Source organism: Ostrea edulis, chromosome 5, assembly GCF_947568905.1.
Source record: "Ostrea edulis chromosome 5, xbOstEdul1.1, whole genome shotgun sequence".
In the NCBI taxonomy this organism is placed as follows: Eukaryota; Metazoa; Mollusca; class Bivalvia; order Ostreida; family Ostreidae; genus Ostrea; species Ostrea edulis.
In genome coordinates, this window is record NC_079168.1 from 31,473,643 (window position 1) to 31,501,507 (window position 27,865).

The 27,865-nt window shown below is 35.6% G+C and overlaps 1 pseudogene; it reads left to right on the top strand.

Moving 5' to 3' along the window:
* Positions 1–5,235: 5,235 nt before the first annotated feature.
* Positions 5,236–27,865, top strand: LOC125652811 (amine oxidase [flavin-containing] A-like; annotated as a pseudogene).

A 27,865-nucleotide genomic window follows, 5' to 3' on the forward strand; every position in this document is an offset into this window, starting at 1 on the left:
TTCATTTCGTTTCGGTGGGTTTCGTTTCGTTTCCGTAGGTTTCGTTTCGTTTCGGTAGATTTCGTTTCGTTTCGTTTCGCACTTTACAGGTACCCCCTAAAGTGGGATATATATTTTCCTTCAATAAACTCTTCAAAACGAGACCATGACTACAAAAATCCCACCATCAATTTATAATTGTTATCTTCTTTGATACTGTACCAATCTTTTTTTTTCTTTCGTCTTCTTATTTTTAAACAAAGAGGATACCATTTCAGGTTATATTCATTAATAAATAAATATATTTCCACACACGATCATTCACATTCACGAAACATTTAGGGAAATAATAAAAATTAAGCGGAATTGTCTTTTATATTTGATACAATTATTTGAAAATATTGGATTATGAAGTGTCTGTAGGTTGCATACCAAAAGTTTGGCCTCACAGGAGGTCAGAGGTTAAAGGGGGTGTAGTTACATATTTGAAATTGGAGGTTCAGTCGAGCCTCGAGATAAGTGTTCCTTTTGAGATCAGACTAAGCACGGCCCCACCATTACGAGTTACAGTTGAGTGGCCCCACCATTGTGAGTTACAGTTGCTCAGAGGGCCATCATTGCAAGTTACAGTTGAGAGGGAACCATTGCGAGTTACAGTTGAGAAGTTGACCTAGTGATAATGCTACCCGAAATATTATGATACTTGCATTGAGTACTAATGCTGTAAGTTACCGATATATCTTTTTTCTTTGAGAAATCGTTATTGGGCAATTCTAGAAATACCTGTATTTTCATCACAATTTTAAAAACAAATCCCAGTTGTCAATGAAAATGTTTCCTTCAAAATCTTAGTGTTCTTACCTTCTGGAATCACTATACGTTGAACCTGCCATATGCATTTATATTCTTCATTTTTAGAATATCTGAAAATACATTAGGGGTATGACCGACTACGCTTCACGGAGTAAGTTTTCAATATCAAAGCATTTTATTCTAGGGAGAGAAAATATGACAAACTGCAAAATGAAGCGAACCTTCAACATTTTGATGATACATATATGTATCAGTGGAATTCTCTGAAAAAAATGACCATTTTTTGTACAACGCTCTTTTCCAGCTGCAGTGCATTTTCTGGATCGGAGTTTTACAGTGAGTTTCATAAATAGTGTCACCTGAAATACGATCCCAACAATTTTTTTTCACAGTATTGTCCCCACTCTATTTCTCAACAATCTTATCCCCCCAATCTTTGTCTCCAAAGTCTTGTCGCAATCTCTTTCTCCACAGTCTTACACTTCAATCTCTTTCTCCACAGTCTTACACTCCAATCACTTTCTCCTCTAATCTCTTTCTCAAGTCTTACCTCCCAATCTCTTTCTCCACAGTCTTACACTCCAATCACTTTCTCCACAGCACCACCCCACTCCCTTTCTCCAGTCTCATCCTCCAATCTCTTTCTCCAGTCTTACCTCCCAATCTCTTTCTCGATAGTCTTACACTCCAATCACTTTCTCCACAGTCTTACACTCCAATCACTTTCTCCACAGCACCACCCCACTCCCTTTCTCCACAGTCTCATCCTCCAATCTCTTTCCCCAGTCTTACCTCCCAATCTCTTTCTCCACAGTTTCACATTCCAATCTCTTTATCCAGATTATAACCCCCAATCTCATTCTCCACAGTCTTACACTCCAATCTCTTTCTCCATAGTCTAACCCCCAATCTCTTTCTCCAGTCTCATCCTCCAATCTCTTTCTCCAGTCTTACCTCCCAATCTCTTTCTCGATAGTCTTACACTCCAATCACTTTCTCCACAGTCTTACACCCCAATCTCTTTCTCCACAGTCTTACACCCCAATCTATTTCTCCTCAGTCTTACACTCCAATCACTTTCACCACAGTCTTACACTCCAATCACTTTCACCACAGTCTTACACTCCAATCTCTTTCTCCATAGTCTAACCCCCAATCTCTTTCTCCACAGTCTTACACTCCAATCTATTTCTCCACAGTCTTACACCCCAATCTCTTTCTCCACAGTCTTACACCCCAATCTCTTTCTCCACAGTCTTACACCCCAATCTCTTTCTCCACAGTCTTACACCCCAATCTCTTTCTCCACAGTCTTACCCGCCCCACATTAATCTCTTTCTCCATAGTCTAACCCCATTCTCTTTCTCCACAGTCTTACACTCCAATCTCTTTCTCCATAGTCTAACCTCCAATCTCTTTCTCCACAGTCTAACCCCCAATCTCTTTCTCCAGTCTTACACTCCAATCTCTTTCTCCATAGTCTAACCCCAATCTCTTTCTCCAGTCTTACACTCCAATCTCTTTCTCCATAGTCTAACCCCAATCTCTTTCTCCAGTCTTACACCCCAATCTCTTTCTCCACAGTCTTACACCCCAATCTCTTTCTCCAGTCTTACACTCCAATCTCTTTCTCCATAGTCTAACCCCCAATCTCTTTCTCCAGTCTTACACTCCAATCTCTTTCTCCAGTCTTACACTCCAATCTCTTTCTCCATAGTCTAACCCCCAATCTCTTTCTCCAGTCTTACACCCCAATCTCTTTCTCCAGTCTTACACTCCAATCTCTTTCTCCATAGTCTAACCCCCAATCTCTTTCTCCAGTCTTACACTCCAATCTCTTTCTCCATAGTCTAACCCCAATCTCTTTCTCCACAGTCTTACACCCCAATCTATTTCTCCACAGTCTTACACTCCAATCTCTTTCTCCACAGTCTTACACTCCAATCTCTTTCTCCACAGTCTTACACTCCAATCTCTTTCTCCACAGTCTTACACTCCAATCTCTTTCTCCACAGTCTTACACCCCAATCTCTTTCTCCATAGTCTAACCCCCAATCTCTTTCTCCAGTCTTACACCCCAATCTATTTCTCCTCAGTCTTACAATCCAATCACTTTCACCACAGTCTTACACTCCAATCTCTTTCTCCACAATCTAACCCCAATCTCTTTCTCCACAGTCTTACACTCCAATCTCTTTCTCCACAGTCTCATCCTCCAATCTCTTTCTCTAGTCTTACCTCCAAATCTCTTTCGCCACAGTTTAACCCCCAATCACTTTCTCCACAGTCTTACACTCCAATCTCTTTATCCACAGTCTTACACCCCAATCTCTTTCTCCACAGCCTAACCCCCAATCTCTTTCTCCACAGTCTTACACTCCAGTCTCTTTCTCCACAGTCTCATCCTCCAATTGCTTTCTCCACAGTCTTACCTAGGAATCACTTTCTTCAAAATCTTACCCCCAATCTATTTCTCCGCAGTCTCACCCTCCAATTTCTTACTCCACAGTTTTACACCCCCGATCTCTTTCCCCACAGTCTTATCCTTAGACCTCTTTCTCCACAGTCTCCCGCCCCCCGTTAGAATAGGTCCTCAGTACTCCTTGCTTGTCGTAAGAGGCAACTAAATGGGGCGGTCTTTCGGACGATACCGTAAAACCCAAGACCTCGTGTCACAGCAGGTGTAGCACGATAAAGATCCCTCCCTGCTCAAAGGCCGTAAGCACTGAGCTTAAGCCTATATTTTGCAGTCCTTCACCGGCAATGGCGACGTCTCCATGTGAGTGAAAAATTCTCGAGAGGGACGTTAAGTACGGTTAAACAATATACATGTACAATCAATCGAGCAATCTTTCTCCCCAATCCCTTTCTCCACAGTCTTGTCGCAATCTTTTTCTATCTGGCCTCCATATGGTTCTCAATCGCTTTGAGGCACGTAACATCGTTTTGCCTTTCAAAATTCAGGGGTGGTGGTGGTGGTGTTGCAGTCACCCAGTATATCTTTATTTACATACATGTAAGAAAACCCCCCAGAAATTGATCATTGTCAAAAAAGGGAACAGGTCCCCCAATTCTACGTACTTTCTGACCTTCACCTCTTTCTCCCCAGCCTTTTTGACCTTCACCTCTTTCTCCCCAGTCTTTCTGACCTTCACCTCTTTCTCTCCAGTCTTTCTAACCTTCACCTTTTTCTCCAGTCTTTCTGACCTCATTCTTCCGTCCTTTTCATCTTCACCTCTTTCTTCCAAGTATTTCCCTCGACATGCATCAGTTATTCTGTAATCCTAAAATGTTGGGGGGGGGGGGGGGGGGGGGGGGGGGGGGGGGGGGGGGCTAGTTCCTTGGCCGCCCCGACCTAAAAAGACCTAGGCTAATTGATTTATAATAGTAGCGACTGCTCCTTTGCTAAACGTTCGGCATTAAGATTAAAGAAGAGCCGCGGGTCTTTCGAATGATACCCTAAAAAAAGGCCCTGATTACCGTAATCATCAACATTAATGGATCGATCAATGTCCCGAACTCGACTTTGTATGTTACTATGTTTCAATCTATGTTTTTTGACTTTCTTTCCTTCGGGGCGAGATCATAAGATCAATGTCGGATAAAAATCTAAATTCAAATAGTTAGGGGGGGGGGGGGGGTAAAACTCGGGTAAGTATCTGTCATCCGACATCGATTACACTTTAGTGGAAAAAGAAAAAGGTCAATCGACTGTTAAAAACCACATAACAAAATTACATTTTAATGAACATTTGTAAGTACACTTTCATTTGTAAATAAACAGTAGAAAAGATATACAGAGTTGTTATTTATAACTGTATGTTTTTCCTTGTTATATAATAATCGATTATAGTTTCAACATTCGTCATATTTAGTTTTAAAGGGGGTGAGGGGGTGTCTTGGTGAAAACTATGTGAATTTAGTTTTTTGTCAAACATTGAACTTTTGATCTCGCCTTCACATATATATTTCCTTGTTTGGGCTCTAATATACCTATTCTAAATAAAAACATAAACATCTTTTGTAAACAAACTATAGGTTACTGTGACCAGTGGTGGATTTAGGGATGGGTGGGTTAAATTTTCAAATTTAAGGTAAATCGTGTTATCTTGTTTAGAAAAATATTAAATTTTTTAGAAAAACCCTTAAAATTTTATTGGTTTCACCTCATAAAAAATGATAGAAAATAGTAAAAATGACTAAATAGGAGACATATTTCAAGCCCTATAAAATCTGTAAAATCCATTAGCTTCAGGGTTCGCTCCCTGGGCCCCCACCAGGGCTTCGCGCTGGACTCACTTGGGACCTCAAGGCGGTCCCCAGATCCCCTGCCTCATAAAATGGCGCCCCCGTAACTGCAATTCCTGGATCCGCCCCTGGTGACAGAACAGGGTGTAGGAATGGTCTAGGATGTATTCTTTACAGCGAACGAGTTAACAAGAATCGCGAACCGGAAGTTACAGTATTGGTCGTGAAAAACGAGAAAGTATACGGTCTACTGAAATGTTAGAAGTGGAAGTTTTTGATATTTGTGTCATTGGAGCAGGATTGAGCGGTATGTAATGATTCATGGTTCCACCCTGAAATGTTCTAAATAATGCAATCACTTCTTGTTGCTTGTATTCGTGATACATTGCCAACTGGCATGGTCAATCACTGATGGTTGCTTTGCCATCAGAATTGCAAAACTTTTGAAGAATTACGAATTTGCTGAACACAATCTTTATAAGTTTAATATGTATACGGTGTGACCGTTGGACCGAGCGAAGCATGTAATGGTCATTGGAGTGCCCCAAGTGGTAATCATAATTCCGTTAAGTATGGTAGATTATGATTCATTTAAAAATATATATATTAATGAAATTTTCCTTGCGCTAAAAACCCAGTAACATCTCAATATTAAAGGGGTTTATATGGGGACAACAGTTTTACAGGATCCGCCTATTCATTGAACGCGGGAAATAAAACACAAGGCGACGTAAACTGTGCATTGTGACGTCACATTTAGCCTCAACCTTTTTCAAAGCAAACAATTATAAACAACAATAATACATTCCGTATACAATCAAAAAGGCCGTTATAAAACTAAACAAAATTAACCAATAAATTCAAAATGGTAAAAATGTAACCGTAATTTTATCGTATATTCTTATTTAAAGAAACTCATGAACTCGTTCATCTATTTAGTCGTATTACGGTTTTATATGTAATTATTTGCTAAAACCTGTTACAATGATAATTATACTATTCACTTTGAACAAACTGAGTGTTTAAATTACGAATTGCACGTCAGAGTCTTCTATTATTGGCATTCAAAATAAAACACGAATAACTGTTGAAGCAGGTAATGGAAAAAATAAATGGCGGCGCCCATATGGATCACGAAAATTTCAGTGAACGTATATAGAGATTGTCTCATTTTCTTCTGCTGATTTGGACTTTTTTCTTTTACATACGTGTTACCTTTAGAGCCTTGCTTCGCGGACGGGCCTTCGGCCCGTCCGAGCTTCGCTCGGTATTACCAATTCATATAAGCCTGATACTAGTAGCTCACCATGTTCATCCGAAATCTGGGGATCAGGATATAAGACGATGTGGCGCGATCAATTTGATGCCGACATAATTTCTGTGGAAACGAGGGGCCTGGGGTTATTTATATTAATTTTGGTCTTTCCTATCGAAAGGCCGAATATAAATAACTCCCTCGTTTCCAAAGAAATTAATGCCGACACTGAGAAAATTTCTAGAGTCATTTGCATTGTTGTTAACACTAAGAAAATTCAAAATTATGTAAAACCCAAAACAAGCCCACTAAAAACTAAAGGCCATAATTGCACATGAAGTGCAATATACCCTGACTTGTGTATATTTTTATCTACATGTATATGATCTTGATGTTGGAAGAGGGCTAAAATAGGCTATGCCTGCTGCCCAATCCCTTTCACTTTTTGTGAATAAAATTATATAAATTAAAAATTGCACATGAGGTCCGCCATTTACAAAACACGGACAAGTCACGGATGCACGGAAATCGAAAAAATAGTACAAATCACGGATTCATTTTGCACGATGATAAAATTTTCCGTGCATTTTTTAAATTATAGAATCAATTGATTTGTGACTTTGAATATACTTTGAATTGTTTTGTGTACACCCCAGGGAATATGTAGTTAGAATCTATTAGTCACGGAAATAGTCAGTGCATTGTGACGTCATCATAATTGTTTCGTCACAAACATTTGTCCGTGATTGTATGCAATATTTCATTGATTTTTTCATTACATTATATATTTACATGTAATACAAGTATTTTATCATTATTTCATATAAATTCTTCAATTTACAGAATATCCGTAAACTTTGTTATCCGTGACTGGGAAGAAAAATCTGTCCGTGATTTGTATGTAATATTTCTCTGATTCCTTCATCACATTATAAACATGTGAAATTTACAGACGGAAGACTATATTTCTTTCATTTTACAAGTATTGTATCGTTATTTCATAAATATTCTGTAAATTATGGTATCCGTGACTGAAAAAAAATCTGTCCGTGATTTGATAAATAATACAAATCACGGACTCATTTTGCACGGATAACAATTTTCCGTGAATTAGAAAAAGTGTATTATGTCTACTGACTTGTCATTGTATTCTGAACATCTGAATTCATAAAGTGAACAGTAATATTTTGTTCTGGAGAATGCATTATATTTGCAATGCTTATTTGAACAGCGGACAAAATCGAATTTGACATTACACTGTGATAAAGTTTTACAGATAAAGATATGAAATTGACATTCCGTTTTTAACAGATTTTACGGATCAATAAAATTAAAATCTAGAAACACATTTATTACATCCGTAAACACATAAAATCACGGAAATTGGATAAACAAAAAGTCATTGATCCACGGACGATTTTAAAGTCACGGACGATTTTTTTTTAGTCACGGATAACAAAGTTACGGAAATTCTGTAAATTGTTTTTATTGAAGAATGATAAGAAATAACGATTAAAATAAAATATTATTTCAAAAATATAGTCTTCCGTCTGTAATTTAGTGTAAATTTCGCATGTTTATAACAATTAGAATGACGTCACAATGCACGGAAAATGTCCGTGACTGGTAGATTCTACCTACATATCCCCTACCTACATGCACCCTAAAAAAAATTCAGAGTATGTTCGAAGTCACAAATCAATAGCATATTCTATATTTAAAAAATGCACGGAAAATGTTATCACCCGTGCAAAATGAATCCGTGATTTGTACTATTTTTATCTATTTCCGTGCATCCGTGCGTCCGTGACTGTCTGTGTTTTGTCAACCTCCCATGAGGTCACCTATACATTATGTACACACTGTACATGTTAACAACTCGACATTTATGGGCTGTTCCAACTCCTTGGTAGAAGGTGATGTAAAATTTTATCAATATATGTAATATTACATCATGTACACACTGTACATGTTAACAACTTGGATTTTATGAGCTGTTCCAACTCCTTGGTAGAAGGTGGTGTAAAATTTTATCAATATATGTAATATTACATCATGTACACACTGTACATGTTAACAACTTGGCTTTTATGGGCTGTTTCAACTCCTTGGTAGAAGGTGATGTAAAATTTTATCAATATATGTAATATTACATCATGTACACACTGTACATGTTAACAACTTGGCTTTTATGGGCTGTTCAAACTCCTTGGTAGAAGGTGGTGTAAAATTTTATCAATATATGTAATATTTTAGATAAAATAAACCAAATGATTTTTTAGAATGTTTATTTTGCAGGTGTTTTGTTTTACTTCTTAAAACTTCACCAGCACAGTCTCGTACTGGATAGGGCTGAAATGATACGTCCCCTTCACGATACAATATGTATTGCAATGCTTATGCCATGATTGAATATCTCAATAGGATACTTTTTATAGAAGAAATCAATAATGACTTTTAGGAAAAATCTAATTATGAAAATTCACAGTTATAATTTCAAAAGTAAACTGTTTCCAAACTGCCGAACAGTAAGATGCCTGTTGGTTCTGTTTAAACTGATTAAGTTAATTTTTTTTGGTTCAGACTTGAGGTTAACAACACTCAGACCATTATCGGACACCATTTTGTCCTTTGTGCATGTTGAAATAATAACTACAGGTCAAGCCTGATGTATTTTATCAAACCCGATTTTAAACAACGTATCGAACTGAAGATCTAGGCAATAAATCGAACTTTGAATCGAACGTTTACACTAAACAGTATTGTTATTTCTGTGAATCGTTTCAGCCCTAGGACTGGATTACAGTGTAGCAGCAGGGTTCGACATTCACGCTCGTCACTTCATCATTTCCATCCTGAAATGATTTTGACAACCTGTTTGTTAACCTTATTCACCCAAATCGGGACCTGGTGATGAGTTTGGATTGTCAGTAATTTTGTGTATACATGTATTTCAAAGATGAATACAAATGAAAATAATGTGAAAAGAAATAAAGTCCAGTGGGTAAAACTTCGTTAGTAGTTTAGTCTGGTGTGATAACGGAAGTCGTCTCTCAGAATTCTGGAAATAATATCCGGTTTACATTCTATTATGCAAGAGCAAAACATCCGGTTAAACAATGTGGGCGTTTGACCTAGTTTGGGTAAGAAAACTGTAAACGTTACACAATATAGGAAACCTTGAAGAGGGGCTGTTTAAGATATCATTGACCCAGGGACATCCATAGCTCATTTATGAAGATGAGAAAATGCTTTGTTCTTGCTACCAAAATACCCGCATAATCTCTGACTTTTGTTGAGGCTCAGCATCGTTCAGTCTTAAAGTTGTAAAATGAAATATATATTTAGTTACTGATATCAAAACCAAGGAAAAGACAAGAGTAAACTTTAAGGACAGAAAGAACAGTTGAAATTCTGGCTGCATGGAACAAAGTGAAATGTGTGTGAATGAGAAGAGTTTTTTTTTCAAATCTGGGCCCTTTAATGTTGATTGATTGATTGATGTTTTCTGCCATACTCAACAATTTTTCAGTTATCTGGTGGCACCCAGTTTTTATTGGTAGAAGAGAGAACCCAGATACAATGTACCTGGGAAGAGACCACTGACCTTCAGAAAGTAAACTGGGAAACTTTCTCACTTACCGGAGTGAGCGGGATCCGAACCCGTTCTGCTAGGCCCTATAAGGGCATACAAGAACAACAAACTTACATAAAGTAAACTGTAGTGAGGGGAAGAAATCTGAATGATTGACATACATAGAATGTCCATTTGAAATATAGTGTGAATGAAGTTGAGAAAAAAGTTGAATGTTAGACCGGGGTGAAGAGAACGTATTGGTAGAGAGCATAGAAAGTTTTAAGAGAGAATGCCAAGAGTGACTATAAGGAGATGAGTAAGGGTGAAAACACTTGTGAGGAGAGAATTGTCGAGTTTGAAACTGAAATAGAAATGCAATAAATTTAGAAAAATAATACACTTAAAGTCATTTTTGTTTGGGCAACCTGAAACCTGTTCTGGCAACCTGAGATCAGTACCTTCACCTAGGTTGCCTGAATGGCTAGTCCAAACCAGTGTCAAAACCTGCAGCGGTCAGTATATAGGAAATTTATACCATCCTGGACTTAAATCCTGGTAGAGAGCTAGCTTTTCTAGTGATGTGGTAGAGTCTAGCTTTCTCTTGATCATGCAAGTTAAGCAACAGCAAGCGTGATCAGCACTAGGATGGGTGACCATTACACGTTACAACTATTTACAAGATTCGTGTCTCTTAGATAAAGTGTTCAGGTCTTTGGTATTTCATCATGTAGGGTTAGGAATTTCAATAGACAACTCTGACAAGTATAGGAAAAAAAATTTATTTTCAAATATCATATTTTGCAGGTCTCTATGCAGCCAGATGTTTGACCCAGAAAGGGTTAAAAGTGATTGTGCTGGAGGCCAGAGATCGAGTTGGAGGAAGACTTCTAACACAAAAAGTAAACAGAATCAGTGTGGTGAAGCAAACACCAGTCAATAAACATTATGGTTTCAGATTAAAGTTTAGATGCAATGGACCTGAATTAAACTGTTGAATTTTAGATATAGAGTCATGAAAATTGTAATTTATTAGCACACCTGAGCTGAAAGCTCAAGTGAGCTTTTCTGATCACCTGTTGTCCGTCATCTGTCCGTCCATCTGTCTGTAAACTTTTTATATTTTCAACTTCTTCTCCAGAACCACTGGTCCAATTTCAACCAAACTTAGCAAAAAGCATACTTTGGTGAAGAACTTTCAAGTCTCTTGAAATGAAGGGCCATGCCCCCTTCAAAAAGGGAGATAATCACAAAAATGCAAAAATAGGGTGGAGTCATTTAAAAATCTTCTCCAGAACCACTGGGCCAGAAGAGGTGAAATTTACATGAAAGCTTTCTGACAAAGCAGATTCAAGTTTGTTAAAATCATGACCCCAGGGAGTAGGATGGGACCACAATATGGGATCAAAGTTGTACAAACTAATATGTATTGAAAATTAAAAATCTTCTTATCAAGAACTATTGGGCCAAAGAACTTTACATTTACATGAAAGCTTTCCGACATAATGCAGATTCAAGTTTGTTAAAATCATGGCCCCGGTGGTAGGATGGGTCAACAATAAGGGATCAAAGTTTTACATGCAAATATATAGGGAAAATCTTTAAATATGGGCCAAGGTAACTCAGGTGAGCTATGTGGCCCATGGGCCTCTTGTATTTATCATATTTGGTATTTGTGCATATGTATACTGCCTAAAAAGCAATATAAAAATTATTCCAAGAATATATTCCATTCAGGTGTGCAGCAAGTTGCATATAACTGACATTCAAACATGAAACTCTTGAGTTAGATCAGCCAGTTTGTCGTACAAATGCTATGACATGAAAGATGACTGTGCATGCTCAAATGTGGACATTGCCATGATCTATAGCTTTTCACAGAGGTAGACAACTGCAGCTTTCAAGTCTAAAAACTTGGACCTTGGTCTCTAAGCTATGAACGGACAACTACTAGTAAGTCGTCCATCCAAATTTGTTCAACTCTGATATCTGGTGTGTAGAGCTATAGTTCTGCAGCTGGATTTTCTCTATGCTTACCGTATTGGAAATTTTGGAACATTTCTGCATGGAGTCACAAAATGTTCTTGATCACTATGCTGTCGAACACTCAAATTTTCTTTATATTTATTTATTTTTTTCAATACTGGTCACATACCGTTCATTGTCGGGTACCAGTTATTGCTACCTCAGCTATGCCCCATGATGGAGTACATGTATAGATTATTGTACATTAATTAACAGACAATTCAAGTCAAAAAGTTTTATATTTTTTTCTGAGAGTTATCTGGAAATTGATGAAAATCTAGTAAATATATAGCATGCATCTGTAAATTTCATATCTCTTCTTGTGCTGACCTATTGTATGATTTACCTAAAAATAGATATATTTTGTAATCATTGGGATTGTCTCTGCCTTTTTCTGTTTTTGACTAAACACAACTTTTCTCTAAGATGTAGGGTGATCTCTTGGTGTAATTTAGAAATGCTAATGTCTCAAATAGCAGAAAGCCATTATGAATATGCATGGTACAACACGAGAATAGTGACATTATATGTAAGTGGTATGTAGTCAATATGAACGTAAAAAAGTTATAATTCTATCAATCTGTAAATAATATTGATCAATGAATGTAACAAATTACGCATAAAGTACATATTCAAAATGGTTTCTCTATCAATGATTAAATTGAATTGACTTGATAGCCATGCCCCAATATCAGCCTTTCTGAGAAGACCCCCCTTTGGGTGCTAATACTGTATGGCAATAACATTTTAATATTTCACAGTACAACTTTTGGTAACCATCACTATGAAGTCATGAACTGATAAGACATGGATCACATGCTATTCATAAAGAAAAAAAAAACCATCAAAAAAGTAGGAAACACTAGTACTCAGTTATTTTAGCTTGCTGTGTGTGCTTATATATATACATGTATATATATATATATATAAAGTCAAAAAATAAAATCCAATGCTCAAACTTTTATCTATAGCGCTTCGCCCTGCGGGCTCGTCAGTAGATTTTTAAACAATGTAAACAAGTTCCATTATGACGTCATCCTCGTGACATTATGTGGGCAACGTTAAACATAATACAGTCATGATTGTGACATCAGAACATTATACAATGTTAATGTTAGGCACTTTTAAAAATACAGACATATTTTAAACAGTTCCGTCTATAAGTTTTAAGCGCCTCTAAATTCCTGTACATTAAAGGAGACATTCTATGTTGCCCACATAATGTCACGAGGATGACGTCATAATGGAACTTGTTTACATTGTTTAAAAATCTACTGACGAGCCCGCAGGGTGAAGCGCTATAGATAAAAGTTTGAGCATTGGATTTTATTTTTTGACTTTATTCTACCCCGATACCAAGAAAAAAGAATTTATTGAATATATATATACATATATATATATATATATATATACACATTGTATATATAAAAACTCTAAACACTTTTGTTGAAATATTTCGACCGTGTTACCGGTCTTACCTCATTCGGTGTTTGAAACACGATTGAAGAAGACCGGTAACACGGTCGAAATATTTTAACAAAAGTGTTTCGAGTTTTTTCTGTATTTTACTTCCAAAAAAGAGACTTTTTATATAAATATATATATATTGAAATAGAATGTTTTTGTTTTTGTAGACAGATGAACACGGGCCTGTAGACTTGGGAGGTGCTTACATTGGGCCCACACAGCACAGGATTATTAAGCTGGCCGAGGAACTAAACATTGACACATACAATGTGTATTGTAAGGGAAAGCAAGTTCTTGATCTGATATCAGTAAGTCAGAGATGAAAAGCATAGTCCACAAATACCACAAAAAAAACCAAAAAAGCAAAACAAACAAACAAAAAGAGAAGAACCCCCCCCCCCCCCCCCAAAAAAAAAACAAAAACCAAAACTAAACCCACACTCCTCCTCAGGTCTGGAATGAACATGATGGAGGGGTCTTACTGTGAAGCTTTATCAGGAATTGTTTTTTTTTCCAGCATGGCACAATTCACTACTGGGAAGAGGATGCACCATTTTGGAACCCTTTTAAAATTCTTGATTTGAATCACATAATAAGGACAATTGATGACATGGCACAACAGGTATAGTGACAAGGTGTTGTGTAGAAAGTTTTAAGCTTCTTTTCAAATCTATGATTTAAAAAAAAATTCTGTAAATTGGTGTGTATTGTAACATATTTTTTACCAAATAAAGAAGTGAGCAAATTGACTTCTTTAGGGTTCTTGGACTACCTTAATTTCCCCAGAAAACTTGAATTGCAGAATGATGGCAGTTATACACTGGTGTGTACATGTAGTTTATACCGGTTTGGAATTTATACCGATTTGGAGTTTATACTGGTTTGGAATTTATATTGGTTTGTAGTTTATACCGATTTGGAGTTAATACTGGTTTGGAATTTATATTGGTTTGTAGTTTATACCGGTTTGGAGTTAATACTGGTTTGGAGTTTATACCAGTTTGGAGTTTACACTGGTTTGCAAGTTTTACTGGTACACAAATTTTACTGGATTTAGTATATAATTTCAGATCTTTAGAAAATAAATAGTTGTGTATTTTGGTAGATGCATGTACATGTGTAATAATCAAGACAGAGAGAAGGGATAGTTAGTTTACCTATATATGAACATGTGCTTGAATTATTTTGTAACACACAGTTATCTTACCCAGTGATTTTTTAAGGCCCATTTTGGGTCCGAATTTCGGCCCTTTCCCCTCCTAAAAATTGCTAATTTTTCCCCAATTTAGCTTGCTTTTTCCCCAATAATAGAATTATGAAAGAAAAATGTATTTGAAAAAAATAAATATTCGATGTGAATTATACATGTATACATAAAACTTAACAAAAAGTTATGGGAATGATTTGGATAGAATAGTTGAAAATTTTAGAAAGTGAAAGAAAATTAGATGTGTAAAATAAAGATAATATAATGTTTGATAATGAATTTAAAACTTATTTATGATAAAATTGATTTTTCCCAATTTGACTGAAATGTCGACAATTTTCCCCCAATTCGAAAGCCACAGGACCCTTGTAAAAAATGTAGAAAAATCACTGTTACCAGGGTCATAGTCACATGTCATGTACAATATACAGTGAAAACTGTCTTATCCCTCTCCTGTGAAATCCATTTCATTGGATGTTCTGACCCATATTTTCATTGTAAATTTCATATTTTCATTGTTTTTTTACACTGTTTATTCTGGCACACTGCTAATTCCGACGAGAAATTGATCTCCCAGTCTATGTCGGATTAGGCAGGTTTCTCTGGAGTTGGTTACTACACGGGCTTGGACATTTATAGACACACAATCAGTTATACCTTATAAAGATTGAACATTCGATAACATTATGAACTTTTAATTAAAACAAATACTGAAGCAACAACATTGACTTCACAATGCCAATCCAACAAATTATGTTAAAAGAAAGCAGTCATGGCTAATGTAGGGTTTGAACTCTTTGACTGACAAACGTGGCAGATCCGGTTTCACGTTCACTTTATTTGATGTATTCCAAGATGGATTCTAATAATTTATACTATTTGGCAACACCTACTTTATATTTTGTTCCATGGTTTTAATTCCAGTTCATATTGTCCCAATTACTATATAAAGTTGTGCAATGAATAAAATAAAACAGCTAGCCAAACTAGCTACACTTCATCTCGTATGTCCACAATACTGTGTTTCCTGTTGGAATCTCGCATGTCCGTCTGGTAAACCTATATATTATATTAATGGTCTTATTTACTTAACATTGGGTTTAAGTGGAATTCATCTTTATAGTGTAGACTATATATGTATTTACTATTTATCATTGTTGCACTGTTAATAAATTCGTAAAGTGTCGTGTATGTGTTTTATTGGGGTCCGTTTTTTGGTCAGTAACACACATTCTATTACAGGTTCCAATTAATGCCCCCTGGACGGCAAAAAAGGCAGAGGAATGGGACAATATCACTGCTCAAGAGTTTCTAGACAGAAATTGTTGGTCAAGGTATGAGGCCAATTAAAGTTTACTGATGAAATGTTCTCACAATGTGCTGCAGTTATTTATAATACTGTAATGTTACTGTGAGCTGCAGTTATTTATAATACTGTAATGTTACTGTGGGCTGCAGTTATTTATAATCCTGTAATGTTATCACAGTGAACTGCAGTTATTTATAATCCTGTAATTTTACTGTGAGCTGCAGTTATTTATAATACTGTAATGTTACTTTGGACTCCAGTTATTTATAATATTGTAATGTTATCACAGTGAGCTGCAATTATTTAGAATCCTGTAATGTTACTGTGGGCTGCAGTTATTTATAACACTGTAATGTTACTGTGGGCTACAGTTATTTATAATACTGTAATGTTACTGTGGGCTGCAGTTATCTATAATACTGTAATGTTACTGTGGTCTGCAGTTATTTATAATCCTGTAATGTTATCACAGTGAGCTGCAGTTATTTATATTATAATCCTGTAATTTTACTGTGAGCTGCAGTTATTTATAATACTGTAATGTTACCGTGGACTACAGTTATTTATAATACTGTAATGTTACTGTGGGCTACAGTTATTTATAATACTGTAGGGCTACAGTTATTTATAATACTGTAATGTTACTGTGGGCTGCAGTTATTTGTAATCCTGTAATGTTACCATGGACTGCAGTTATTCATAATCTTGTAATGTTACCGTGGGCTGCATTTATTTATAATACTGTAATGTTACTGTGGACTGCAGTTATTTATAATCCTGTACAAACATGTTGAAAGACTGAAAGATGTATGAATTTTTATCGTTCTTGACATAGGGACTGGGTAAAACTATCAGGTCTGGCACATTGATATAGTGCTGTAACAGGAAAAAATTGCCTTATACTGTAAGATGGCTTTTTCAAATTTTTCAGAAGATGATTTGCTGCATGTTACACAGTGGTTCAAACTCTCAGTTTTGCTTGTAATGCAGTGATTAAAACTCCTAACTATTCTGTTGTTGTAGATGTGTGAGTGGCATGATCAAAACATTTATCCAAGCCATCTTGTGTGCAGAGCCACATGAAGTGTCCCTGCTGTCTTTGTTGTGGTACGTACACAGTGGTGGGGGCGTGGAGGTCATGTCAAAGGTCAGGAGGGGAGCCCAGGTAATGGAAAATAGTCTTTCAGTTGGCCAAATTAATGAATGTCTAAAGTCTTTCTGCTTTTTAATAACATTTAGAAATAAGCATAAAGATAAATTAATAATCATTAAAAAAAAAACTAAAAAAAAAACTTGTGTGGTTTTCTCATAGTTACTATGTTAATCTTAGTTTTAGTATTGTTTTATGCCTTTTTCTAATTAATAAATTAATTAATAAATGTGTAAAGTCTTCCTAATAACACTTAGAAATAAGCATAAAGATAATCATCACCCACAAATTTATTGATGAAGAATTACTTGTGTACATGCAGTGACTGGAATTTTTGCTAAGGAAAGAAAAATTATTAAAGTCGTCAAAGTTTTTTTCTTTGTTGAGACGTCCATATGTGTCTATAAAAATGTGGAGACGTCCATATGTGTCTATAAAAATGTGGAGGCATCCATATGTGTCTATAAAAATGTGGAGACGTCCATATGTGTCTATAAAAATGTGGAGACGTTCATATGTGTCTCTAAAAATGTTTTGAAGCAGTTACAATGTTTGCAGCATTTAAAGCTGGTTTTATTTGAAATGATGTTTTTAGGTACAAGTAAATTGGCAGCTGCTATCCGTATGGAACAGCTGTCATGCAGGAAAACCTTGATACTGCGGATTGCAAGTGCTTTCATGAGTTTCTAGGATTTTTTGCCAGATTGTCTTTATGTCAAATTTATTTTTCTTAATGTAGTGAAATTTTTTTGAAATTATCCCTTATTGGGCTTAATTTAAATTGATTTTAGCAAACAAGTACTTGGACTTTGGAATTATTTCCCAAAAGCACAATTCTCCTTGGTATGTTAACTTATGATAGATTTTTTGTATTATACTCAGTCATTGTCCTATTGTCATTTATTGTGAGAGAGAATATAGTATAACTTAGGGTAGATTTTTTGTATAATACTCGATCAATATCCCCTTGTCATTTATTGTGAGAGAGGATATAGTATAACTTTGGATAGATTTTTTGTATAATACTTGATCATTATTTTTCCTTGTCCTTCATTGTGAGAGAGAAAATACTATGCTAACATAGGGTAGATTTTTTGTATAATACTCGATCATTGTCCCCTTGTCATTCATTACGAGAGAGAATATAGTAACAGAACCATTTGTGTGTGGGTGAGTTATCGTGTGTGTAATACTGAGCTTTTCATGAATGGAGATCCATTCTTTTAAAACCACATGACCATGAAAATTGATATCTAGTAAAAAGTGTTAAGGCATGTTTTGTTAGATATTCATATCATTCTTCAAATCACAGCAAAATGTGGACTCTAGAATCTCTTATTTACAAACAAAACACCTTTTCTTATCATTCTGGAAAATTAATTCATATGAAATGAGAGTTTGTACCACTCTTTCGATGGTGAAATCATACTTCATAAAAGATGTTTTAACGAGCCATTAAATGAAATTTTTTGTAATGAGCCACCTTGATTTTTATCAACTTAATTTTTAGCTCACCTGAGCCAAAGGCTCAAGTGAGCTTTTCTGATCAAAATTTGTCCGTTGTCTGTCGTCGTCGTAAACTTTTCACATTTTCGACTTCTTCTCAAGAACCGCCGGGCCAATTTCAACCAAACTTGCCACAAAGCATTCTTGGGTGAAGGGCTTTCAAGTTTGTTCAAATGAAGGGCCATATGTCCCTTTCAAAGGGGAGATAATCACAAAAATGCAAAAATAGGGTGGGGTCATTTAAAAATCTTCTTTTCAAGAACCACTGGGCCAGAAAAGCTGAAATTTACATGAAAGTTTCCTTACATAGTGCAGATTCAAGTTTGTTCAAATCATGGCCCCTGGGAGTTGGATGGGGCCACAATAGGGGATCAAAGTTTTACATACTAATATATAAGATAAATCTTTTTAAAAATCTTCTTCTCAAGAACCACTGAGCCAGAAGAGCTGAGATTTACATGAAAGCTTTCTGACATATTTCAGTTTGTTAAAATCATGGCCCCCAGGGGTAGGATGGGGTCACAAGGGGGGGGGGGAGTTAAAAGTTTTGCATACAAATATATAGGGAAAATCTTTAAATATGAGCCAAGGTGACTCAGGTGAGCAATGTAGCCCTTGGGCCTCTTGTTTTATTCACCCACAGGTGCTTCTTATCCATTTTGTTCTCAAATTATACCTAAATATTTATATATATAGATTGAAAGTAAAACGGATAAAGAAGCCCCTGTGATTTACATGTATATTCGTACAAGTACTGCTGATGTGTTGTTACAGAAAAAGCACATTTTGATTTGCCTGATTTGTCTGATTTACAGATGATCGGTCAGAAATACTTTGTAAATATGAAGGAATTTACATTGTACCTTTCTAATTTAGAGCCGGTATTAGTGAATTTATAGAGGTAGATACAGTAGGAATGAGAAGTTGGTGTTTAATACACTTACAAATTATACTTACATTGAATGGACTTGAGCAAAAAGAAATCCTGTCATTTCAGGAAAGAAAATTTGTAGGTGGATCTCAGCAAGTGTGCCTGAAGATAGCGAACGAACTGGGAGAACGAGTTCATCTCAATTCAGCGGTGCTCAAAGTTCAACAAGATGAGGCATGGGATGTTGTCATTATAAAAGACATCCATGGAGCTGAATACCAGGTAAGAATACAGAGAGGACCAGCAAGAGAGAGAACTCTTGTTTTAGAGCATGAGATGTTGTAACTCTAATGAGATTTCATTATGTGGATCCCACATTCTTTGTAATACACTTTTATACAGCTACACATTTTGACTTCCAAATTCCTGGCAGAAAGTTCTGTGGAAGCTTTGAAATAATGTACTGCACTTGTGAGTGAAGTGAATGTATACATTTACGTGTATACTCGTATGTATGTTCAGTGTCGTACAAACTGTTTTCTTAGTACATTGTACCTGTACTAATCATTAGTGCCTGGTACTTATAGGGCTGGCAAAGGACACTATGCTGTTACTACAGATTTTCTTTGTCAAGCCATAAAGCATCCATAACTATACACTGTTGTAAATTAATTGTGACTGTTGGTAATTGTAAACCTTAAGATTGACCAAAATATCCGTATTCTTTACACTGCACATTATAATTGTACGCATGTTTGATTTTGTCATGCATCCTGTTGTTTTTGCAAGACTTTTATTTACAAGCGATTCTTACCAAAGATTTTAAAAGAACTCACGAAAATCTAATTCTGAAATATTGATGTAACTTATGTTAATAAGTACAATCTCTTACAAGAGTTTCAAATTATAAATATGTATAAAATGACAATGCTTTATATCTATGAATATTGAGTACTAATCTATGAATTTTGAAGTCTTGCAGAAATTTGCGGATTTTTTTGTTTTTGGTTGCAGCATTATTGTTGTAGTTTCTTTTTTATTTCGTTTCCCTGTAGGCTAGATATGTAATATCAGCAGTACCTTTAACGATACTGAATAAAATACATTTCACCCCGCCATTACCCGATCTAAAGCAGCAACTAATACAACGCATGCCGATGGGGTCTATAATTAAAACCGTCACTTATTACGAGACTGCATTCTGGAGAAATCTGGGTAAGAAAAGTAAAGCATTGAATATTGCCATCTTTAGTCAGCACTTAATTTACAAAGTGTGATTATGAGAGCATTGAAATTGACATGCTAATAATTGAATCCCAGTGTTAAACAATATCGGAAAACAATACAGGTTAGATATCTTATACCGTATAACGGGTATTTTTTGTGGCTGGAAATTTTTGCGATCTGATCCATGAAAGGTTACTAAATTATATTCTATGTTTTCAATTTCTGCGGTTGTATTATCCCTATCTATACCTACAGTGTATTTGTATCAATATATGATATTTGCAGTTGTAATTTTTGTGTATTTTTCATATCCACAAAATTCCGCAAAAAATGGACAATCGCAGAAAATACCCGTTGTATGGTATATTCATTGTTGGATACCTATGGTTGATTTTGTGTTTACATCTGACGATATGTGTACGGCAATGAAAAGCCCAGTCATTATATCAGTACAAAACATTGGAAATTCACATCCATTCCGTGATATTTCTCACATGTTTACATTTATTACAAGCGATCATGTAGTATATAAGTCAAACCAAGTATTTATTAATATTTAGGACCTAGTTGTATGAAGGTTAATTATCTTAAACTTGCCATTAACTCATTCATATAACTGTCATTTAAACTTCACTAACTTTTGAGCTACTGGGTCCTGTACATTGTGTACTATTTTTAAAACCGCATGCGATGTAGATACAAAGTATAATAACTGATAAAGTATAACTGATGCAATACATGTATCTCCATCATCATGTATGGCACAGAGATAAGTTAACACCTATATGCAATTTCTGAGATATCAGCTCTTCTGTGATGGAGGTCCGTTCAGTATATTCTGTTTAACATTTTGGGTGGGTACAAGATGTATACATTTATCATAGACTGGTTATGTAGATAATGATAAAAGTTATGAAAGCGTAAATTTTGTTTATATCAGCTGTTGGTATACATTAAGCTGACCATATCAAGAATTAATTTGTTTGAATTAGGCCACATTAAATTAGATATGAAATTAATGATTATTTTCTCTTCTACTTGAGTGATATTTTTATCAAAGAAAAATGATTTTTGTTTGAATTATTTTATTGATATGTTTACGGTGTGACTGTTGAGACGAGCAAAGATCCATAACATCTTACAACACGACTTGAGCCAATTTATTCAATGCGGGAAATATAACGCGGTTGATGTAAACAGTGCATTGTGACGTCATCATTAACTGCGATTGTTTTTCTTTCAAATCAAACAATTATCCACAACAAAACGTACGAAGGTATGGGAAAGCTTGTCTGGAATTTAAAATCATTTGTGGTACATTCCAAACTATTCATTTGTTTTATCTACGGGGTTGTCAATGAAGTATACCGCAGTGACAGCGACATTTTACCGGAAGCATTATGGGTAGTCAAATCATTTTTCAGCTGATGAAGAGCAAATCATGTGACTCAATTGCATAATCATTGGAGCGAGCTTTGCTTGCTATTAAATACTCATAAACTTCTACTAAATTTGTGTTTCTTTGTAGTTTAGGTGGTTGCTTGGCGTCCGGTAATTAGCCTTTAGGCAATATAGAACATAACGATAAGTATTTGTACCCACCACGTGATTGTGTATAAGAGTTCAACAAAGGGAAATAACTATTGGGCAACTCAAAAATTGCGTATTATGGTGGTATTGACAGGACATCTATTTACAAGATTTTCATTATATCCTAAAGAAACAAGAATAAGAATGCATAGTAATCACTCAATCTTTCTGTCTGTCCAAACCACTCTCTGTGCAAATCACATCTAGGTCACAAATGTAATAGTGTGGGTTGTAAAGGTACAAAACAACAACACCAATGGTAGCTAGAATTCAACATAAGAGTTTATATTTTATTTTCAGCTCTGAAATACATGTATATAACAAGAATATCACATATGATAATATATATAACATGAATTAAAAACATAGTTTTTAAAAAATATCAACAAAGAAAACTCATTTGCCCAGCACAGTTTACAATCAAGAGTTATTCCTCCTAACCGTGCTTAAAATAATGGGGACATAAATTGTAGATTTCAGGACTCCTGTACCCCTGGGGCCTTAGGGACAGGGCACAAACTGCCAGAAATTAACCAATTTTCAAAAATTCTCTTCTTTACAACTGCACATCTGTAAGAAAAACTAAATGCATTGTCATGCAGCCTCTACCAAAATTGTAAATTTCATGATCTCTGGGGTAAAAATTTGACTCCAGGGTGGGACCAAACTCGGCACATAGTGTTTATGTGTAAACCACTTAAATAGCATTTTCTTTAATGCTATTGATAGTAAATGGAAACTAAATGAATATTTAGGAGGAGCAGTTAGTCCTTTTCCAAAATTTTTAATTTGATGATCCCAGGGGTAGGGATTTTGGTATCAGGGTGGGACTAAAATGGTCATAGTAATCAAATGTTTATATCATTTGAAAGACTTCAGATGAATTTGATATCAGAAAGTAGATACCTGTACTATTGAAATCAGCTATGCCCCTGTCTGATCGATATTTAATTTTTGATTGTATTTTATGTTACTACAGATTTGAATGGGATGGTAGCTAGTGATAATGGCCCAATAGTTTTCTCTATTGATGACACAAAACCAGATGGGAGTTCACCGGGATTAATGGGATTTCTGCTGGCCACAAGCAGGCTCGCCAGTTTTGTACCCAGACAAAGGAAGAAAGGTGACTAAACGAATTCTGTGTTGACCTGACTTAAACTCAACTCCACATAGTTTGGGATAGTTAAGTACTTGTAATATCCCCTAAAATTGGTATTGCTTTTGCTTTCTATATCGGCATCTCAGATAAACATTTAAGAGATGGTCTGTTGCTAAGTATATGTACAGTAAAACACAGTTATAGCAAATCTCCCAGGCCAGCGAAAATCAGTTTGTTATAACTAAACTTTGTTATGTCCAATATATATTTTGTTAATTTCCTCTCACAGGGAAATCAATATAACTTTGCAATAAATGTGAATTTGTTATAAGTGTGTTCTTTATAAGTGTGTTTTACTGTACCCTTATAACCTATCTGTTCTACATTTGAATGAAACAACTATGGATTTAGCTATGATAAATGTATGTAATTATGAAATTAAAAATGACAGAACAATGAAATCAGATTTATTCGAGACTAAATTGTTATTTGGCAGACAGTTTAGGCAGTTCTACGAAAAGGAAAATTGAAAATAGTTATGTTTTTCATTCATGTTAAAAGCTGAAAATGTTAATCATCAAATAATATTGAATGAGTTGATAGAGATAAAGAGCACGTTGATCTGATATATCTATAAACATGGCTTCATTTCTTTCTCATTTCGAGGGATGATTGACGACAGAAATTGATTCTACTTTTTTGTTGGTACATGTAGAATTGTATAGATTGCACCTCATGATGAATAAATATTGTGTTATGAACAAAAGTAAAATTCAACAAACACTAATAGAAATGCATTTTGGAAAGATTGGAAAGAAATTCTAATTTGTACATTTTCATGATTCAGGAGAAAAGCCATATGTAAACACTATGCTGAAGTTTTCAAAAACCAGGAGTTTCTCAAGGTTAGAATTTTATTTATATGTACATGTATCATCTCTGAACTGATTTGTTAATAATTCACCATGCAGCTATACATGCAGGGATATAAAGAGTTAGATGTATGTGATATGGGGGGGGGGGGGGGGGGGGGGGGGGGGGGGGGGGGGAGTGAGTGTACTGTCATTTAATGCTGAACTCAAGTTTGTTAGAGTTGGTTTGATTATTACGATTTAGTCAATCATCCAATAAATGTCACTCTTACAAAGATCTTGCAAGTACAACAACAGAATGTCGTTGATATTATGTTTAAACATGACAAGTAAACATGTAAATATGTGAATTATTGTGATGTCCATGTACAAGTTTCCCCATGTCTTCTAAACTGTAATTCAAAACTACATTAAGAACAAAACTGTTATAAAGAATTGCATGTAGGTAGGATAGGGACTCTATTTACCCACCATATACAGTCATGCATTTGTTTCACAGGATCTCTGTGCAATTCAGTTGCTGTCTTAATTTCATCAAAACGATGTAGAATCGAAACTATTACATTATATGAATGACGTTTTGTCACCATGTTTGGTATTTTGGAATAAAATGTCTATTTTTCATTTATTATTTCTTCTAGAAAACATTGAGCGCACAGGCGTAGACAAACTCTGTATTCCTATCATACATTCATCTGCCCAAGTGATAGAAAATTTGTGTTTGTCCAAAGCTGTACTCTCTGTTTTTGGAAGGAAAACCACAAAAATGAACATTTTAATGGAATTTGAGAAATTGCACCATTTTTGAGGCTTAATTTGTACTTCATTATATGACTGTAAATATCAGGGACGTTGAATGATGTGAAACTGTATTGAATATGATCACTTTTATGACATAAAAGATGCAGATTTAGTCTTTTAACTTTAACAACTATTAAAATTTAGAATTTTTGGAGCCCAGAAAGACTTGTTATAATATGTAGTGCTATTTTGTTCAATAGATTAGATATATCGGTACTAACTAATTGTAATTTTGGCAGTGAATTATGGAATTCATGCTATATCTATGACATCACAAACACATGATTTTTCCACCATTGTCTTTAAAATTAAAAAAACCGCTATTTCAACATCCTCAGAAATTATTTTACTGTATTACATGTAGCAATGCACGTAAACTGAGGCAAGAAGACTGGTGTGAAAACTACGAAAATGGGATTACCACTCAACTACATATTACACTTGCTGCAGAAGGCCAAAAAAAAATATAAATAGTTTCTCAGGCCAAAAATTTAATAAAATTCTAATGAGGCAGGCAGGGTTTTTTTTTTTGGCTGTAGCATGAGTTATCTTTCCTTTTAGTGCTGACTGTAGCATGAGTTATCTTTCCCTTTATGTTGACTGTAGAATGGATTACCTTTTCTTTCTCATGTAAATGTTTATATAGAATAAAAAATGACATTTTTATTCACATTACTTACTATTAATTGTACATTTATACTATTTAAATTCTTCAACACTTACACATAAATGAGTATGCATTCAATAATTATTTGATTACAAAATACTTAAAATTTTATTAAAACCATCTGAAAGTTTTACATTATATCTATAACAATAGAGTTACATCATTTACACAAATAAACAAATATAAATTTAAAAAAAAAATTCCATATGGTACCTAGTCTTTTAATGGGCCTGAGAAACTATTGATTAATTTTTTGGGGCCTAAAGCTTTATTTTCATCTGGTATAAATTATAACTGAACTTTCACAATTCAGTCCACTGGTTATGAAGAACACAACTGGATGCAAGAAGAATATTCTGGGGGCTGTTACACAGCAGTGCTGCCACCTGGATTTCTGTCTGTGTATGGAAGGTAACTCTTGATTTTCATTATAACCCTTTAATGAGTGGGTTTAAAGTTGCAAGAAGAAAAAGTAGAGAGAAATAAACATGTCAACACTTATTAAGGATGATGAGAGAACCGCATGGAAAGGTCCATTTTGCTGGAACAGAGACTGCCACAAAATGGTCAGGTTACATGGATGGAGCCATCCAGTCAGGGGAGAGAGCAGCAAAGGAGGTATGTACGGTATAACTAAAGGCCCCCTAACCATCACAGTAATGGGAATTCCTAACCCTCCAGTCAGGGGAATCCCTAACCATCCAGTCACTGGGAATCCCTAACCATCACAGTAATGGGAATTCCTAACCCTCCAGTCAGGGGAATCCCTAACCATCCAGTCACTAGGAATCCCTAACCATTCAGTCACTGGGAATCCCTAACCCTCCAGTCAGGGGAATCCCAAGCCATCACAGTAATGGGAATCCCTAATCATCACAGTAATGGGAGTCCCTAACCCTCCAGTCACTAGGAATCCCTAACCCTCCAGTCAGGGGAATCCCTAACCATCACAGTAATGGGAATCCCTAATTATCACAGTAATGGGAATCCCTAACCCTCCAGTCAGGGGAATCCCTAACCATCCAGTCACTGGGAATCCCTAACCATTCAGTCAGGGGAATCCCTAACCATTCAGTCCTAACCCTTCAGTCAGGGGAATCCCTAACCATTCAGTCAGGGGAATCCCTAACCATCACAGTAATGGGAATCCCTAACCCTCCAGTCAGGGGAATCCCTAACCATCCAGTCACTGGGAATCCCTAACCATTCAGTCAGGGGAATCCCTAACCATTCAGTCACTGGGAATCCCTAACCCTCCAGTCAGGGGAATCCCTAACCATCCAGTCAGGGCCAGAAATAACAAACTTATGTGTGAATGAAGATTTCATTATGCAATGTATAATTAAGTTATTTCAAATCATAGACTTTTGGACTACACTAGAGGTCCAAAGTTCTCTCTTTCTCTCTTCCTACATATCTATAACGTGTAGACAAATTGTCAATAAACTCCTCTCCTAGAATAACTACACTCGATTAAATATAATATTTTCACATTTGTAGGTTCTGGAGAAACTTGGATACTCGGTCGATGGCCTGTATGAGGATGCAGATGTTAGCCCCGAGTTTTCTCATGATATGGTTCTCCATTACCTACCCTCCGTGTCCAACACCCTGAGGATATGTGCTGCTGTTGTCTGCTACGGAATCATGTGGTATACTCGACCCTTCTTCATGGGGTGGAGAGGCGTGTTGGCTCGTAAATACTTGGATATTTACTAGTAGTGTTGACTCGGATATACGAAATACTTGAATATTTACGTGTAGTGCTGACTCGGAAATACAAAATTCTTGGATTTTTACTAGTAGTGCTGACTCAGAAATACGAAATACTGGATATTTACTAGTAGTGCTGACTCGGAAATACGAAATACTTGGATATTTACTAGTAGTGTTGACTTGGAAATACTTGGATAAATATTTACTACAGGGGGTTCTAGTTAATCCAGTAGCCCATTTGTCAGAGAAAAATAATCAGATTAGCCGAATATTTGATTAGCCGATTGGCTATTTACATTCACAAAACTTCATACATATTGATCTCTTTGAAGGGTTTGAAACTTTCACACTACAATTCTTCACAGCAATATTACAACGAACTATATTATCGATATCATTACGTTTTATTCATAAGTATTTATAACTATTTTTCCGTCCATATTGATTTATTGTCATTTCACTTTTATTAAACTATCCAATCGTGAA